Genomic DNA, 16547 nt, shown 5'->3' on the forward strand with positions numbered 1-16547 from the left:
CTTGTTGAAAACTGCTGATTACGGCTGTGAGGGCTTCTAACTCCTGAACCAGGACAGAGAGGTGGTGACAGACAGATCACTGGGGCTTACTGGTTGCCAGGCTAGCTCCAGATCCATACAAGAACACATAGATTGTGTGTGTGTGCACGTACACACACCCATTAAAAAAAAACAAAATACTGTAATAATATTTGTATTAATTCTTTGAGAATTCCATACCATGTCTTTTGAATATGTTCACCCTCTTCTTCCCCAGCCCCTTATGGTTCTACCCTCACCTCTCTACCCACTCAACCTCGGATTCTCTCTTTTTATTCCAAAAATTTTTTAAATTAAAGTGTTTTATGCACACAGCTAAAAAGAAGAGGTTTTCCATCACAGACGTACATTACAGCCACTGAGCCGCTCTTAAAATGTTCACATCACGCTGGACATCAGAATGACTGCATCCCAGTGTCTAGAGATGGGAACGGAAGGATAACCTGACCTTTTCCTCAGATGATTCCAGTGCGCAGCCAAATCTGAGAAGCAGGGTTTGGCTCTATGTAGAAATCAGTGTTAGAGATGGCCCCGTCAGCAAAGCACGTGCCACGCAAGCATGAGGACCTCGGTTCAAATCCCCAGAACCCACGTTAAAATCCCAGGTGTGGCTCTCTCTCCAGCAGCCGAGCAAGATGCCCAAAGGGAAGAAGGCCAAGGGTAAGAAGGTGGCCCTGGCCCCCGCCGTCGTCAAGAAGCAGGAGGCCAAGAAGGTGGTCAACCTTCTGTTCGAGAAGAGGCCCAAGAACTTCGGCATTGGACAGGACATCCAGCCCAAAAGAGATTTAACGCGCTTCGTCAAATGGTCCCGCTACATCAGGCTGCAGCGGCAAAGAGCCATCCTCTACAAGCTGCTCAAAGTCCCTCCTGCCATTAACCAGTTCACCCAGGCGCTGGACAGGCAGACAGCTACTCAGCTGCTTAAGCTTGCCCACAAGTACAGGCCAGAGACAAAGCAAGAGAAGAAGCAAAGGCTACTGGCCCGTGCTGAGAAGAAAGCTGCTGGCAAAGGCGACTTCCCAACTAAGAGACCGCCTGTCCTCCGAGCAGGAGTCAATACAGTCACCACCTTGGTGGAGAACAAGAAGGCTCAGCTGGTGGTGCCTGCCCATGACATAGACTCCATTGAGCTGGTGGTTTTCCTACCTGCCCTGTGTCGAAAGATGGGGGTACCCTACTGCATCATCAAGGGAAAGGCCAGGCTGGGGCACCTGGTCCACAGGAAGACATGCACCACTGTTGCCTTCACACAGGTTAACTCGGAAGACAAGGGTGCTCTGGCTAAGCTGGTGGACGCTATTAGGACCAATTATAATGGCAGTTATGACCAGATCCGTCGCCACTGGGTAGGCAACGTCCTGGGTCCTAAGTCTGTGGCTCATGTTGCCAAGCTGGAAAAAGCAAAGGCTAAAGAACTCGCCACTAAATTGGGTTAAATGTACACTAAATTTTCTGTACCTAAATATAATTACAAAATTAAAAAAAAAAAACCCAGGTGTGCCCGAGCATAGTGGCGCATGCCTTCAATGCCAGTACTGGGGAAGCAGAGCAGGTGGATCTCTGTGAGTTCAAGGCCAGCCTGGTATGCATACTGACTTCCAGGACAGCCAGGGCTACAAGAGCCAGATGTGAGCTGTGGTCAGCATATCACAGCTCTGGGGGACAGACACAGGAGGTTGCTTGGGGCTGACTGGCAGCTAACCTTGTCAAATAGGTGAGCTACAGGTTCATGCAGCTGTAGGAACCGCCAATCCTAGTTTCTACATCTAATTGAACCCTGTTTTGTCTTTTCAGTGTAATGCATATACACATTTTGTGTCACACCCCCCCCCCCCCCACACACACACATTTTATTTCTCTAACCTCGGAAAGCAAAGTTAGCATTGTCTTGGTCTTGTGAAGGCTCGATGCCCCAGTGTAGAGGAAATCCAGGGCGGTGAGGTGGGAGTGGGTGGGTGGTTAGGAGAGGGCACACCCTCATAGAAGCAGGGGGAGGGGCATGGCATAGGGGGTTTCCAGAGGGGAGACTGGGAAAGGGGATAACATTTGAAATGTAAATACATAAAATAGCCCCCCCCTCAAAAAAAGTTAGTATTGTTCTGGTCTAAATTGGTGGTTCTTCACCTTCCTAACACAGTCACCCTTTAATACAGTTCCTTATGTTGTGGTGACCCCAACTGTAAAATTCCTGACTGTACATCCAATCTGACCAACTGCCCCACCCCTTTCCTGCCATGGTGACGACTTCACAGCCATGACACCCTCAACCTGTGAGCCAAAAACAAATGCTTACCTCCTTAGATTGCTTTTGCAAGGTACTCTGTCACAACGTCAACAAAAGAAAATAAACACCAATCCTCTCACCATTTTAGTCAATGGTAGAATGTAATTCAATAATCGTATTTTTAAAAGTGAAAAACAAAATGCTTTAACAAAATGTCACTGCCTCGTTGTGAAGAAGACAGCAGCCTCTTCCATCCCTGTCTTACATGAACAGTGAACTTCCTTCGACATCTTCTTTAGGGGTATTTGACGTCCAGAACCAACTTTATTAGTGGCCACATTTATCTCCGCTGTCTATCAAGAGAACCTTCCACACTAATTTAGACTGCAGCTGGTCCAGCTGGTGTCCCTTCAAGTGTTGCACTTTTCTCCCATTAATTTATTTATTCTCTTTACATCCTGGTTGTAGCCCTGGTCCCTCTTCTCCTCTGACCCACTCCCCTCTCCTTCTCCTCCGAGATGGAGAGCCCCCATGGGTACCAACTGAGCACATCCTCTTCCACTGAGGCCAGACAAGGCAGCCTAGCTAGGAGAAGGGGATCCAAAGACAGCCTGCTTCAATTGTTAGAGGACCCACATGAAGATCACATTGTATATCTGATTATATATATATATAGCTAGGTTCAGCCCCTGAATGCTCTTTGGTTGGTGGTTCAGTCTCTGAGAGTCCCCACGGGCCTAGGTTAGTGCATTCTAGATCTTCTTGTGATGTCCTTGACCCCTGTCAATCCTTTCTGCCACTCTTCTACAAGACTCCCTAAGCTCTGCCTGAAGTCTGGCTGTGGGTCTCTGCATCTGTTTCCATCAGCTGCTGGAAGAAGCCTCTCAGAGGACAGTTATGATAGGCTCCTGTCCATATGCAAGACCCAAAGAAGCTAATTAACAAGGAGGGCCCAAGGGAGGATGCTTACACAGGGTCCCAACTGAGCATGTGTGTACATGTGCCTGTGTGTGCATGTGTGTACACGTGTGTGTGTGTGTGTATTCCCCCTTACACAGAAGGGGGAATAAAATAGTCATAAGTGGATGGAAGGAGGGAACTAGGTGAGAGAGGGCATGAGGAGAACAGAGAGGGATGGGTAAGAGAAAGAAAGTCAGTAGGAGTGGGCACTCTGGGACGGGGACGGCTCCCAGAAGTGTTGCATTTTTAAAAGAGTTATTAACCAGAAGGAAACACTAACTAGAATATTCATCGTAGGGGCACACTTCTGAGCATCATTTATAATGGTGGTATATAAATTAATTTAGAAACTATTAGGAAGATGTTTTGCTAACCATTTGAGAAGAGATGAGATCAGACCATTAGCTCAGACTATAGGCGAATGTAAGAGTCAAATTAACTATCATGGTGTCGGGAGGATGGCACCAAGGAAAAGAACACTTGCTTTGCAAGCATGAAGACCTGGGTTCCAATCCCCATCACACGCATAAAACTCAGGCATGTCCGATGTGCCAGAAACCTTATACTGGAGGACAGAAACAGGTGGATTCTAGGAGTTCACTGTCCAGCAAATCTACCCAAGACATTGAGCTCCAGGCTCAGTCTCAAAAAAAAAAAAAAAAAAAAAAAATCCGTAGAAAATGATACAGGAAGAAAATTGGGAATAGTTCCAAGACACGCAACATTCTTTTCTGGATGTGTTCTTCCATACACACAGTCAAGCACACATACACACACACACACACGTGTACACACATGCACACACAGGCACATGTACACACATGCATGCACACACATACACAGGCACACGCTCGAACATGCATGTACACACACGTACATAACCACACACATCACAAGAAGTCTGTGCCTCATTGTTCTCCACTTCAGAGTTAAGGTTAGTCAATGAGCCCATAGCTCACCTGTTTGGCAAGGCTAGCTGCCTGTGGAGCCCCAGTCATTCCCCTGTGTCTGTCCCCCAGAGCTGTGATTTGCTGGCCACACCTTACAGCTGTTTGTTTTAACTGCTCCGCTCTCGGCCCGCCCCGCCCCCAGGCGGGATCCAGAAGTAGAAATGGCAGTGCTGATGCTCATTCCACTCTCTCCTTTTTATTCCTCCGAGCGTTCCAACCCAAGGGATGATGCCAACCATCCACATACTGAGTGGGTCTTCTTAGCATCGGCCATGTTCTGTTCCTCAATTTTTGAACCAATGCAAAAGCCCTTTAATCATCTATGAGGATAAATGATCTGATGAAGACTTTTCCCCTGGAAACACGAAAATCAGGTGGTGAAGGGAAAATGTCTTGTTTCCTTCCAGGAAACATCATGCAAACAAACTAAAAACTTTACTGCATAGAGAAGAATAGTGAAATCCATCTGCAAATAGTGGAGGATTTCTCCCGTTTCGCTAGGCGCATGCGCTGAATGGCTACTGTCCCGTCTGCTTTCACGGTGGATCGGTGCGCTCTAACGCAGATCTGGCCATCTGTACTTGTTTTCTTCCATTTGCAGCATCTGTTCGCTCTGCTGCCTTTCTCTGCTTTTTGAATCACACAGCGTAAGCTGTCCCAGAAATGCAATTGTGAGCCACGAGCAACTCGTCTATATTCACCTACACAGTAACGTTTACAATGTTGAAATTTGGGGCTGGAGAGATGGCTCAGAGATTAAGAACAGTGGCTGCTCCTCCAGAGACTAGGAATCAATTTCCAGCACACCTACATGGCATCCCAGAACCATCTGTAACCCAAGTCCCAGGGAGTCCGACGCCTCCTACTGGCCTCCATGGGCACTTCATGTACATGACACATACATGCTGGCAAAACACCCATACATAAAAAAAAAAAGCAAAAAACAAAATAAAAATGTAAGATTTATGTGTGTTTGCTTCTATTAAGTTGCTATTGACATGATTTTTTGAACATGTTGCAAAAAAATCAAATATATAAACCTACACCTATTTTTGGAAGAATTCATGTAGTTTTTATTTGCTATCATACTGAAAATGGTTTAATAAAGAGTGTGTTTCGAGGGTGAAGGCTGGTCTGCCCGGACAGATCTCAGCACTGTGCTTTCCCGCCTGGGCTAGAACAGTAGCTACCCCAGGGCATCTCAGCGAGAGTCTGCGGTCATCGGAGAACCTGCCCAACCTGCACACCGCAGAGCTAGTTCCAGCCAGCAAGGCTTCTGGTACACCCAGGCCGGAAGCTACTAAGGTGAAGACAGCTCTATTGAGCGTTTATCACTTGTCCAGTCACAAGGTCAGACCCAACCTGCTTGATAGGAAAGACAAGAAGCTCCAGGTTCATCCGACGTGTTCCCGCGTCTACATCCGGAAAACACGAATTTTAAAGAACCCAGAAAGAAGTTTCTCCACGGTTTCACTCCTCCCTCCTGCTTTATGCCCCCCACCATGTTCTTTGATGTTGTTCCACTTTTAAATGCTTTTACGTTTTGATTTTTTTATTCTCTTCCATTTATCAATTTTTGTATATGCATTTTTGTGTGTGTGTGTGTGAATCCCTCTAGGCCTAGACCTTTTTTGTTTTTTTTTTTTAAAGTTTCCTTTTATTATTTTATGTATATGTGTGTTTTGCCTGCATGTGTGTCTATGCAACTCGTGCATGCCTGGTGTTCATGAAAGGCAGAGGTGGGCATTGGATCCCTTGGAACTGGAATTACAGACATTTGAGAGCTGATGTGTGGATGCTAGGATTGAACCTTGGTCCTCTGGAAAAGCTGTCAGTGCTTGTAACTGCTGAACCATCTCTCCAGTTCCCGGGCATGCAGTTTTCTTCTTTCTTTCTTTCTTTCTTTCTTTCTTTCTTTCTTTCTTTCTTTCTATCTTTCTTTTTCCTTCCTTCCTTCCTTCCTTCCTTCCTTCTTTAAATTTTATTTTATTTAATTTTTTTTTTACTCCAGATTTTATCTCCCTCCCAGTCCTCCCGCTGAAGTGTTCCACATCCCATACCTCCCCACTACCTTGTCTCCACAAGGATGTCTTCACCCCCACCCCCACTTCCTGGGCCTCCAGTCTCTTGAGGGTTAGGTGCATCTTCTCTGACTGAATCATCTGACCCGGCAGTCCTCTGCTGTGTATGTGTTGGGGCTCCATATCGATTAGTGGGTAACCTGATGCTGTAATCTCTTGCTATCCCACACTCTCTCCAGTGCTTTTCATACTTCGTTTTATTTATCCTGGTTGTTCCTTTTTCTTTCCCTGTCCCTGCCCCTTCCTTTATGACATTCATTTACTTTTTTGTATTTGCCTTAAACAGTTCTTAATTTCATGACATTCTTTATATTTATTTACCTTTGGTTATTCTATAGTCATTGTATTAGTTCATACTAATCACGCTTAAATGTATCTCTATATCTTGTTTGGTTTAGTGGTATTGTTGTGACAGTAATTTTCTTTCTTAGTTGTACTGGGGGATTCCCCATTAAGAAGATTCTCAAACGGGGTGTGGTGGCACAAGCGTCTAACCCAGTCCTTGAGTCAGAGGCCAGTCTAGTCTACACAGCAAGCCCCAGCCCAGCCAGCACTCTGTGGTAAGACAGTGTCTCAAAAGAAATAAATACATAAAGAGAATTGTCAAATAAAATTGGGAGACGTATACCTATCAATGTATACAAACCAACAGCTGTGAAGATTGCAATACAGAAGCCTGAGAAACAGAAAGACACAGGACCCATAATGTCTCTGGGAGATCAAAAGTTCCCGATGGATGACTGAACCCAAAGACACTGACATGATCAAAATGCCAAAAAAAAAAAAAAAAAAGAAAGAAAAAAAAAAGAAAAGAAAAGAAAAAAAGAAGAAAAGAAAAGAAAAGACAGAAAAGAAAGGAAAACAAAAGAAAAAAATGAAATCTACCTTTAAAAATAAACAGTGGACATAAAGAGGAAGTAAACAAGAAGATGAACGAAGAATTGTGGATTCACTGACAAATTGCACTAACAGACAGGGAAGGAGCACTATCAAGCTCCCCCCAGAGACAGGGAATCCCTCATGCAAAAGCTAGGCAAGTACTCAACAAGACAGGAAAGCAGAAAGGGACCGTTGTGGAGAGGAAGGGGGTCAGTAGAAGGGAGAGAGGCAGGGAGCAGAATGGGGGTCAAGTATGAATGAGGTACAGCGATGTATGTGTATAACCACCACAGGAAACGCATCTTATTGCATGCTAACTTTAAAAGTAATGAATAAAAACACCCAACTCTTTCCACAGTGAAAGAGAAACAAGCAAATATCACAGTAAGTTTTCCCTGCCACTCAGGAGATCTGAGCCTCCCCCTCCCCACCTCCCCACTCCCCACCCACCAACATCTCCCTCCCCCCGGAAACTCAGCACTGTGGAAATAAATTCAGAAAGAATAAAATGCAGCTGTCTGTCTGTGCTGGTCTCCTGGAAAAATGTTCAGTGATTTATTTGAGATGCTACACTGCCAGGTCTTCATGGGGCTGCCCTGCTAGCTCTCTGTTTCTTCTGTGGAAAAATTACAGCGATATTAACTGAGAGGATTTTGCTGTGGAAATCAATGCCTAGGGAAACAGTAATTACATCTAAGGAAAAGAAACTTCAGGCCATATCTTCCTCCATTATCAAGGAGACACAAGATACACATGTGGATTGAAGTCTTTAAATTATGTAGAAGGCAAAGCTGTCTTTAAACAAGTGGGGATTTGATTGAAAGCCACTGACATTTGGCTGAGTTGTAAGGCAGGCTGCTAAATCCCTCTGCTGGATCTTCATGTGATAAAGGGAAAAAAAACCCCCAAAAAACCCAAACGCTTCTTTCAGGTCTGTGACGATATGAAGGATGACAGTCTGTGGCACGGTAATTGCTAGAGTTTCTGTTACCTCCTTTCAAGCTTTTTGTACTAAATTGTACTAAATTTTTGTGTGTATGTGGTATAATTGTTACATTGTTGTAGTTGTTGTTGTTGTGTGTGTGTATGTGTACGTGCTATCTGTGAGTGTGTGTGGTGTGTATGTATGTGGTATCTGTGTGTGTACGTGTGTGAGTATGTATGTGGTATGTGTGTATGGCTATGTGTGTATGTATGGGTATGTGTATGTATGTATGAGTGTGTGTGTGTGTGTATGTATGAGTGTGTGTATGTATGGCTATATGTGTGTATGTATGAGTGTGTGTGTGTGTGTGTATGTATGAGTGTGTGTGTGTATGGCTATGTGTGTGTATGTATGAGTGTGTGTGTGTGTGTGTGTGTGTATGTATGAGTGTGTGTGTGTATGGCTATGTGTGTGTATGTATGAGTGTGTGTATGTATGAGTGTGTGTGTGTGTATGTATGAGTGTGTGTGTGTATGGCTATGTGTGTGTATGTATGTGTGTGTATGTATGAGTGTGTGTGTGTATGGCTATGTGTGTGTATGTATGAGTGTGTGTGTGTGTATGTATGAGTGTGAGTGTGTGTGTGAGAGAGAGTGAATTGATACTTATGTCTGTAATTCCTTTATCATCCTCACCTTTCTATTCCTTGGAGGAAAATGCAGATTAAATATAAAGAATCTTTCCCTCTGATGATTACAAAAATCAATCTTGATATTGCTTGAAAGGGAAGCCAACTACAGTGCTGACTCCGTTAACTAAGGCTACTCTCAGATGATTGGGTAGCATTAATTTCTTATTAATTGATAGTCCATTAACCTCTGATGTCTTGGACTCCTAAGCAAGCAATGTAAGTGTTAAACAAAAATTAAACTTAATCGATCAAAAACCACCAACTAATCTTGAGTAGAAGCCTTCGTCACCATCATGGCCCTCCCAGGGACTAGCGGTGACCCTCTACTAGGGGATAGACAAACTCATGGACACAAAAGACAGAAGCGTGGGTCCCAGTGTGGGGGAGGAAGGGAGAGAGGGTGATTGCTAATGGGTGAAGAGTCAACAGTTAGAAAAGCGCATGATGGTGAAGGCTATAACTACAGCTACACCAAAGATGATTTGTATGGAGGAGAAAATGAAATATCACATGCATTACTTCTCAATAAAATATTTATTGACTACCCTTTTTTGTACTGGAAGTTCTAAGAATAACGCAAAAATATTTTTTAAAAGTGTTCTAAAAAAACTTACGATAAAAATAAATGATATGACCTCATGTCCTAAGTCACATATGTTAGTATCCTAATGGTTTTGCCAAAGGAAATTTTAGCAGAATAAAATTCCCTCACAGTAAGTGTCTTAGGGTTTTTACTGCTATGAAACAGACACCGTGACCAAGGCAACTCTTGTAAAGGACATAAAATTAGGGCTGGCTTACAGGTTCAGAGGTTCAATCCATTATCACCAAGGTGGGAGCATGGCAGCATCCAGGCAGGCATGGTGCAGGAGGAGCTGAGAGCTCTACATCTCCATCTGAAGGCTGCTAGTGGAAGATTGACTTCCAGGCAGCTTGGATGAGAGTCTTAAAGTCCACACCCACAGTAACATGCCTACTCCAGCAAGGCCACCCCTCCTAATAGTGCCACTCCCTGGGCCAAGCATATTCAAACCATGACAGTAACCTAAGTTCTGCCTTTTCCACTAAGAAAATAGAAAGAAGGAACTTCAAATCAACACAGGAGAACGCGGCGCCACAAATTAAAAGAGAACAGAGAATTTCAAAAGAGAGAGAAGGGAAATCACCATCAGATGCCCCAGAGACACAAAGGACAGAGTATGTAGCTTTGTATTTGACACTTAGACCTGAGCGAACCTCTTAGCTCAGTGGACCAGCACGGTCAGGAGCAACTCCAAAGCGATGCCATGCACATAGTGATTGCTAAAGAAATGCTGTTGCAGTGAAAAGGAGTGTGTTTGATGGTTTGGATTAAAATGGCACCCCCGTAGGGAGTGGCACTAGTAGGAGGTATAGCCTTGTTGGAGTAGGTGTGGCTTTGTTGGAGGAAGTGTGTTGCTATGGAGTGGCAGGGGGTGGTGGCTTTGAGGTCTCAGATGCTCCAGCCATAGCCAGTGTGGCTTTCAGTTCCTGCTGCCTGCAGATCCAGATGTAGAGCTCTCAGCTACCTCTCCGGCGCTATGTCTGCCTGCAGGCTGCCTTGCTTCTTGCCACGATGATAATGGACTGAGTCTCTGAACTAGAAGCAAGCCCCAGTGACATTTTTTCTTTTCTAAGAGTTGCGATGGTCACGGTGCCCCTTCACATCAATGAAACCCTAAGGGAGACAGTGTCCTTTGACAAAGTAAACAAAACATTTAGAAAGAAGTCTGTAAGAAATGGGGAAAGAGCAGTATTAGCAGGAATGTAGATTAAGAAAGTATCTTTACTTAAAAAAATGATTTATTTATTCATTTTATGTATCTGAGTACACTGTAGCTGTCTTCAGGCACACCAGAAGAGGGCATCGAATCCCATTACAGATGGTTGTGACCCACCATGTGGTTGCTGGGAATTGAACTCAGGATCTTCAGAAGAGCAGTCAGTGCTCTTAAATTAACCACTGAGCCATCTCACCAGTCCCCCCCCCCCCCGCCCCGGAAGTTTATTTCTTAAGCAAACCAATTGTAGTCTAAACATATGCCAGTAGGAAGGAGAGCTCCCCATGGTGAGATGGTAAGAGGTGGCAGCAAGAGTTGGAAGAGATGAAGGAGCCAAGCCCATGAACCCGGGGTAGTCACTAGCCATGTGGATAAGGACGGGAGTCTGGCCGTCCAAGAAGAAACATTTGTGAGTGGATGAGAAGTTCCAGGGAAAGGTGAATAGTGACTTCAGGTTTATTATAAGCTAGGTAAGTCATCTGCACAGAGTAACGGTAGCAATAAAGGGCCCTACAGACATCCATGAAGACTTAGAACCAGTGTGTAAGGAGTAGAGAGAACTGTACAGAGACAGCAGCAGGGATACCGAGCATGGCAGAGATGCAGAAGCAGCTGGAGGCGGACTCACTGTAGTCAGCCCAAATGCAACTTACGTTTGTTAATTTTTATTAGTTCTTTGGGTTTTGTATAATAGATTTTGCTTATATTCACCCCTCTGAACTCTTCCCAGATTCCCTCTTACACATACACACACACACACACACACACACACGCACACACATATATACACATACACATATATGTGCATGCGTGTGTGAGTGTGTGTGTCTTTTTTAAAAAACCCTCTAGACCAGTTTGTGCTTTGTATTTTATTTTGCTTCTCCTACTTTCCTTAAAAACTCTCCCACAGTCAACACACATTCACTCATTAAAAGCCAAGGGAGATAGGTCAAGACTTTATTGATAATTTCTGTGTGTATGCACTTCATTAATATTTGAAGCGAGCACACAAAGCAATGGGTTTCATTATGGAGTGTCTTACCTGTGTGCCACTATACTGTGTTCCAGTCACCCTCCCCACCTGGCCTGCTTGGTGCTCCCCCACAGACGAATCCCCTTCCTTTATTTCATGTCCTTCCTCTTCTTCCATGTCAAAAATTTCTCCTATATCACATATGAATCTTGATATTTTGCAAACTCAGCTGTAAAGTGCCATTCTGGGTTCTAAGCAGCCCTCTGCTCCTCAGTGAGAAGGCACAAGCATAACCTGTATAACTTAGCTAAATCTCAGGTCCCCCTGTCACCTACGACGTGGTGAGAGGGCTTAGTCCTTCAGTACTCTGTCGACTGCAAGTGTACAACACTTCACTTAAGATTTCCCTGCGTTCCTTGTGATCCCAACAGTCAGCTTTGACTCTGGCCATTCACCATGCCATTTATAATAAGACTCTTTTATACCAATGTAACCCAGTTAGGGATTTTAATATTTTTTTCCCTAATAGATATTAAAACCATTCATGGATACTACTTTGCTAAAAGTTGATAATATGCAAGGATTTGTATTACATCATACTAATGGGAAAGAGTCTGGCGTCATCTTCTTGCACTTTCTTTGCAAGGTTTTAGTTTTCTGAGAGTGTTAGTGGTGGTGTAACTTAAGTCTCTGCGTCTGCTACATTCAGACCGAGGAACATCCTGGCCTACTCAAACCTAGTAGAGTGCTCATGAAGACAATTTTATTTTTTTACTTGTAAAGGATACTGGGGGCTGGGAAGATGGCTCAGCAGTTAGAAGGGCTGCTGCTCTTGCACAGGATTTGAATTTGTTTACCAGCACTTGTGTGTGTATGTGTGTGTGTATGTGTGTGTGCATGTGTATGTGTGATGTGTGCATGTGTGTGTGGTGTGTATATGTGTGTGCATGTGTGTGTATGTGCATGCATGTGTGTACATGTGTATTTATGTGTGTACATGTGTATGTGTGTGTGCATGTATATGTGTAGGGGTGTGTGTGTTTGCACGCACACTCTTACTCTCCTATAACTCTAGCTCCAGGGACTACAATACCCTCTCCCAGACTCCACGGGCATCTGAACTCACATGCACACATTTTCCCATACACACATACACATAATTAAAAAACAAAGAAAGTCTATAAAAAGAAATGTGAATGCTAGACACAATGACATTGCATCTGAGTTGGAAGAAAGCTTGGAGCTCCTAATTTCTGTATTTTAATAAAATGTGTTCTGATGAGTAATGGGTCCTGCAGCTTTTATACGCTTGGGGTTCATTTTCAATCCTTTCGTATAAATGTTATCGACTACAACACATCTCGGCTTTTCAAAGATTATGTGTTTCCTTATGTACCAAAGTTGCATCAATTTTCAATGTTTTAATTTAAACTGTAGTATTAATTTGTCAACTATTTTAGCATAATGTCTTAAATATTCCAAAAATATCTATGTCAGACTTACTAATCCTCTCTACGAAGAGTAAAACCTTGTTTTAGTAACCGCTATTCATCACTTCCACTAGGGTGAGTGGGGACTTCCCCTGACAAAGGCAATATAGAGTCCTAAGACTACGACTGTTCATGAGGCTGGTGTGTGGGGCACTGGGTAGGAAATCAAGTAAGTTCTGGCTTATGGCATTTAACCTGCTACCAGCTATGGCTTGAGTTAGGTGCCAGCTAACCATTCACAACTGGATTGTGGACAGTAAGTACTATTTACTGAGTAGCTTTTCTATTCCAAGTACTGAAGTTGCTATTCACAAACAGAATCTTCTTTGATTCTCATAATAAGCAATGTGAATCTCAGTGACCTGCACGGCTTTGGGGTCGACTTGACTGGGATGACAGAGGACGGAGTAATGAGTGACCCACAGAAAAGCTAGGTTCAAGTGGGCCCCGTGTTTTGATGGATGTACCAGCAGTTCAGAAACTCAGCACAGGAGACTGTCAGCTAGCCTTGGTAGAGGTAGTGTCTCAGGCTTCCCCTGTCTGTGATTAATGTACGGAGTTGGACCAGGGAGAGTGCCTTGCCATTCCCACGGATCTGAGATAGTGGGGTCCTGGACCGAGCAATGCTCACGCCAACAGTCCACATGCACTCAGGACTCCAGCTGCCGCTTCAGTGAAGAGGAAATGAAGATGCTGATGCGGACGAAGGGAACTGAGGTGACCCAGAAGAGTTCTAAACACTGGCATCTGTAACATAAGGGTGTTCTGTCAGACATGTTTGTACAGGCGATGCTTGGTAAGCTCTGAGTTTGGGGATAAGGGGATGACATCACCCACTTTGGGCTTTATAGCAGAGATTAAGATTGAGCCAAGCCCAGGTTATTAATACAGGAGTAATTATATCGTCCTCACCTTGCTATTTTTTTTTTCTTTTCTGAGAGCCAAAGAGTTTAATTGGGTTATTCGCATGAGCATGGGTGAAGAGCTCTTTATAGAACGTGAGCAACTCACCAGTGGCTATACCGCTGAAGAAAATATTCATTCCTCACTCAGCAGCCATTAGCCACCTATACGTCATCGGGAACTGGTGAGATTAATGAGACTCCTCTCCCTTCCACCATGGGATGCTGTGAGCCCAGTCGTGTGCAGGTCTCGTTCAGATAACCATGGCCCTTAAGAGTTCAAGAGAGCAGCTACCGTGCCATGCACAGAAGACAGCTTCCCACAGCACTCCTGCCTTTCTTTGGGCTCTTGTATATTTTTTCTACTCCCTTTTCTGTGATGTTCACTGAACCTTGGAGAGGGTGATATTCGCGCCTCACTTCCGGCTGAGTATTCAGCAATCAATGACCCCCCCCCCCAGTGCTTCCGCCAGTTATGATCTCTGTAGTAACCACCACCCACTGCAAATAGAAGCTTCTCTGATTGAGGCTGACAGTACCAGGGATCTGCGCGTCCCCCTTTCTACCTTTTCGAGCACCGAGCCCCGTAGCTGATAGAACCGCACTAAGCGAATGAATACAATCCGGAACATTGCGAAGCTTACAATGTAGGGATGGACATAAACAAATGGACAGATGCTGGCGGGCAGATATTTCCATGCAGAGCACGTGATGGCTCTGTGGGAGATTAAAACTTTCACTTAGGTGTTCCGGGAAGGTTTTAACCACAAGGCAAAAGCTGATCTGACCCTCAAGAACCCGGAGGAAGTCAAAGGCCGGAAGGGGTTTCAGAAAAGCATTTCGTGCAGAGAAAGTAACTATCTGGGAAGTGGGTTTGATTCTTAAATCCGGCTGACCTGGTTTCTAATCCTAGGCTGTTTCAGATTTGGCAATATTTTGGAGAATGAAAAGATTACCAGTTGGTCTAAAAATATGCCCGGTTCTTTTCTGTATTTAAGTGGTCCAATCTGCTTCCAACATCCCACCATGAATATATTGAGTAGCTCCTTGTATGGAGGAGACTTTGTTCTCAGGTCTTAGAGAAAGACATTTCTCTAACAGATAGTAGGTTTACAAAGAGAGCTACAAGGCTCCTCCTACATATTTATAGGAATTCATTTCCATATTTAATGGGGTACTGTGACTTTGCAACTTTTTTGCATTAAGAGAGTAAACCCTTCTCCACATCTTTGAATCAGGGGTGGGCTTGCGACTTGCTTTAACTGATGCTTCAGCGGAAGTAACAGGCAGGGACTCCGTGCTTAGACATCATGGAGTCCGTGAAACGTTTGCTTTTAGAATGCTATCACCATATAAAAATCCTTCAGCCACCAAGCTCCTTGAGAATGAGAGCCCAGATGAGACACAGACTCAGCCAACACCACAAGTGTATGTGTGTGTGTGTGTGTGTACGTGCGTGTTGCATGCATTTGAGTGTATGTGCTTTGGTCTTCCTTCCTCCTGCTTTCCCCCTAAGCTGCAGTGTAAGCGTATGAAATGAGTTCCTATGGTTTGTTGATGTCTTGCATCCATTCTGAGTATGATAGGCATCTCACACTAAGCAGGACTTAGTTACCCGGAACAGGATCTCCAATTCTCCCATTTCCCCAGGACCTCAATGTGGCCAGTTCAAATCTTCTATACCTTCTTCTGGTAAACACGTCCTTGTGAAACAGTTAGATACAAGTTCGTTGACCTACTCCGTTGGCCTCCACCTGCTTCCTGGACTGTGTAGATAAGCCACAGTGACCACATCACTCACCGTGTGGGCCCACAGAACTCATACTTTCTTGCTATAGATCTATCTGTTAGCATTTCCTGTAGAAAACCTACTTAACTAACACCCTGACCCCAATAATGGCTTGGGTCCCGTATGTGTACGTATGTATGTATGTATGTATGTATGTATGTATGTATGTATGTATGTATTATGTATGTATTATGTATGCATGTGTGTATGTCTCTTGCTTTCCATCTGCAGGTTCAGTGTGCATGTCCTTCATGGCTCCCCTCTTTCTGCTGGCTCTACCAAACATGGTACCTCTTGTGAGAATTCTTTCCCTGGAGTTACATAGCAAAGTCATCCCTGTCCTTATAAGGTCTCAATGAAAGTTTTCACCCAGTCTAGAGGAAAAGTGGCTCTTCAGTTACTCTTCCCCCCCTTCCAACAGCCCTGGAGACCTCAAGACTCCAAGGCCATGTGTGATCAGTGCAAATTATATACACGTGGCTGGGAGGAGAGACTGGAATCTTAGGAAGAGTCCAATGGCCCCCGTTACCCTCTTCTTCTGTATGGGAATATGTCAACAGTCACCAAGGCCACTTCTGATGTCCTCAAGCCATCAGGCACAGGTGATCTGATGGAGATGTAGGCTGTCTTGTTTGGGGACCACCATCTAGAACAGTATCTTCTTCCTCCCCGCATCTGTAAGTTACACAACCATCCCTGCTATTCACGTGTATTGTTCTGCCTCCTCTGTCTCACCTGACCAGTGCGCTGGTCCTAATTGCTTTCCGTACTAGGTTCTTTCGGAGAGTACTGTCTTGGCAGGAAGGAGCTAAATTAGGTCAGACACAAGTTACAAGTGTGTCTAC

At 44.4% G+C, this 16547-nt stretch overlaps 1 pseudogene; it reads left to right on the forward strand.

Moving 5' to 3' along the window:
- The first annotated feature begins 668 nt into the window (after window positions 1-668).
- Window positions 669-1509, forward strand: LOC110304003 (large ribosomal subunit protein eL8 pseudogene; annotated as a pseudogene).
- The last annotated feature ends 15038 nt before the right edge of the window (window positions 1510-16547 follow it).

This window comes from Mus caroli, unplaced genomic scaffold, assembly GCF_978045245.1.
Source record: "Mus caroli unplaced genomic scaffold, Mus_caroli_1 scaffold_9, whole genome shotgun sequence".
Lineage (NCBI taxonomy): Eukaryota > Metazoa > Chordata > Mammalia > Rodentia > Muridae > Mus > Mus caroli.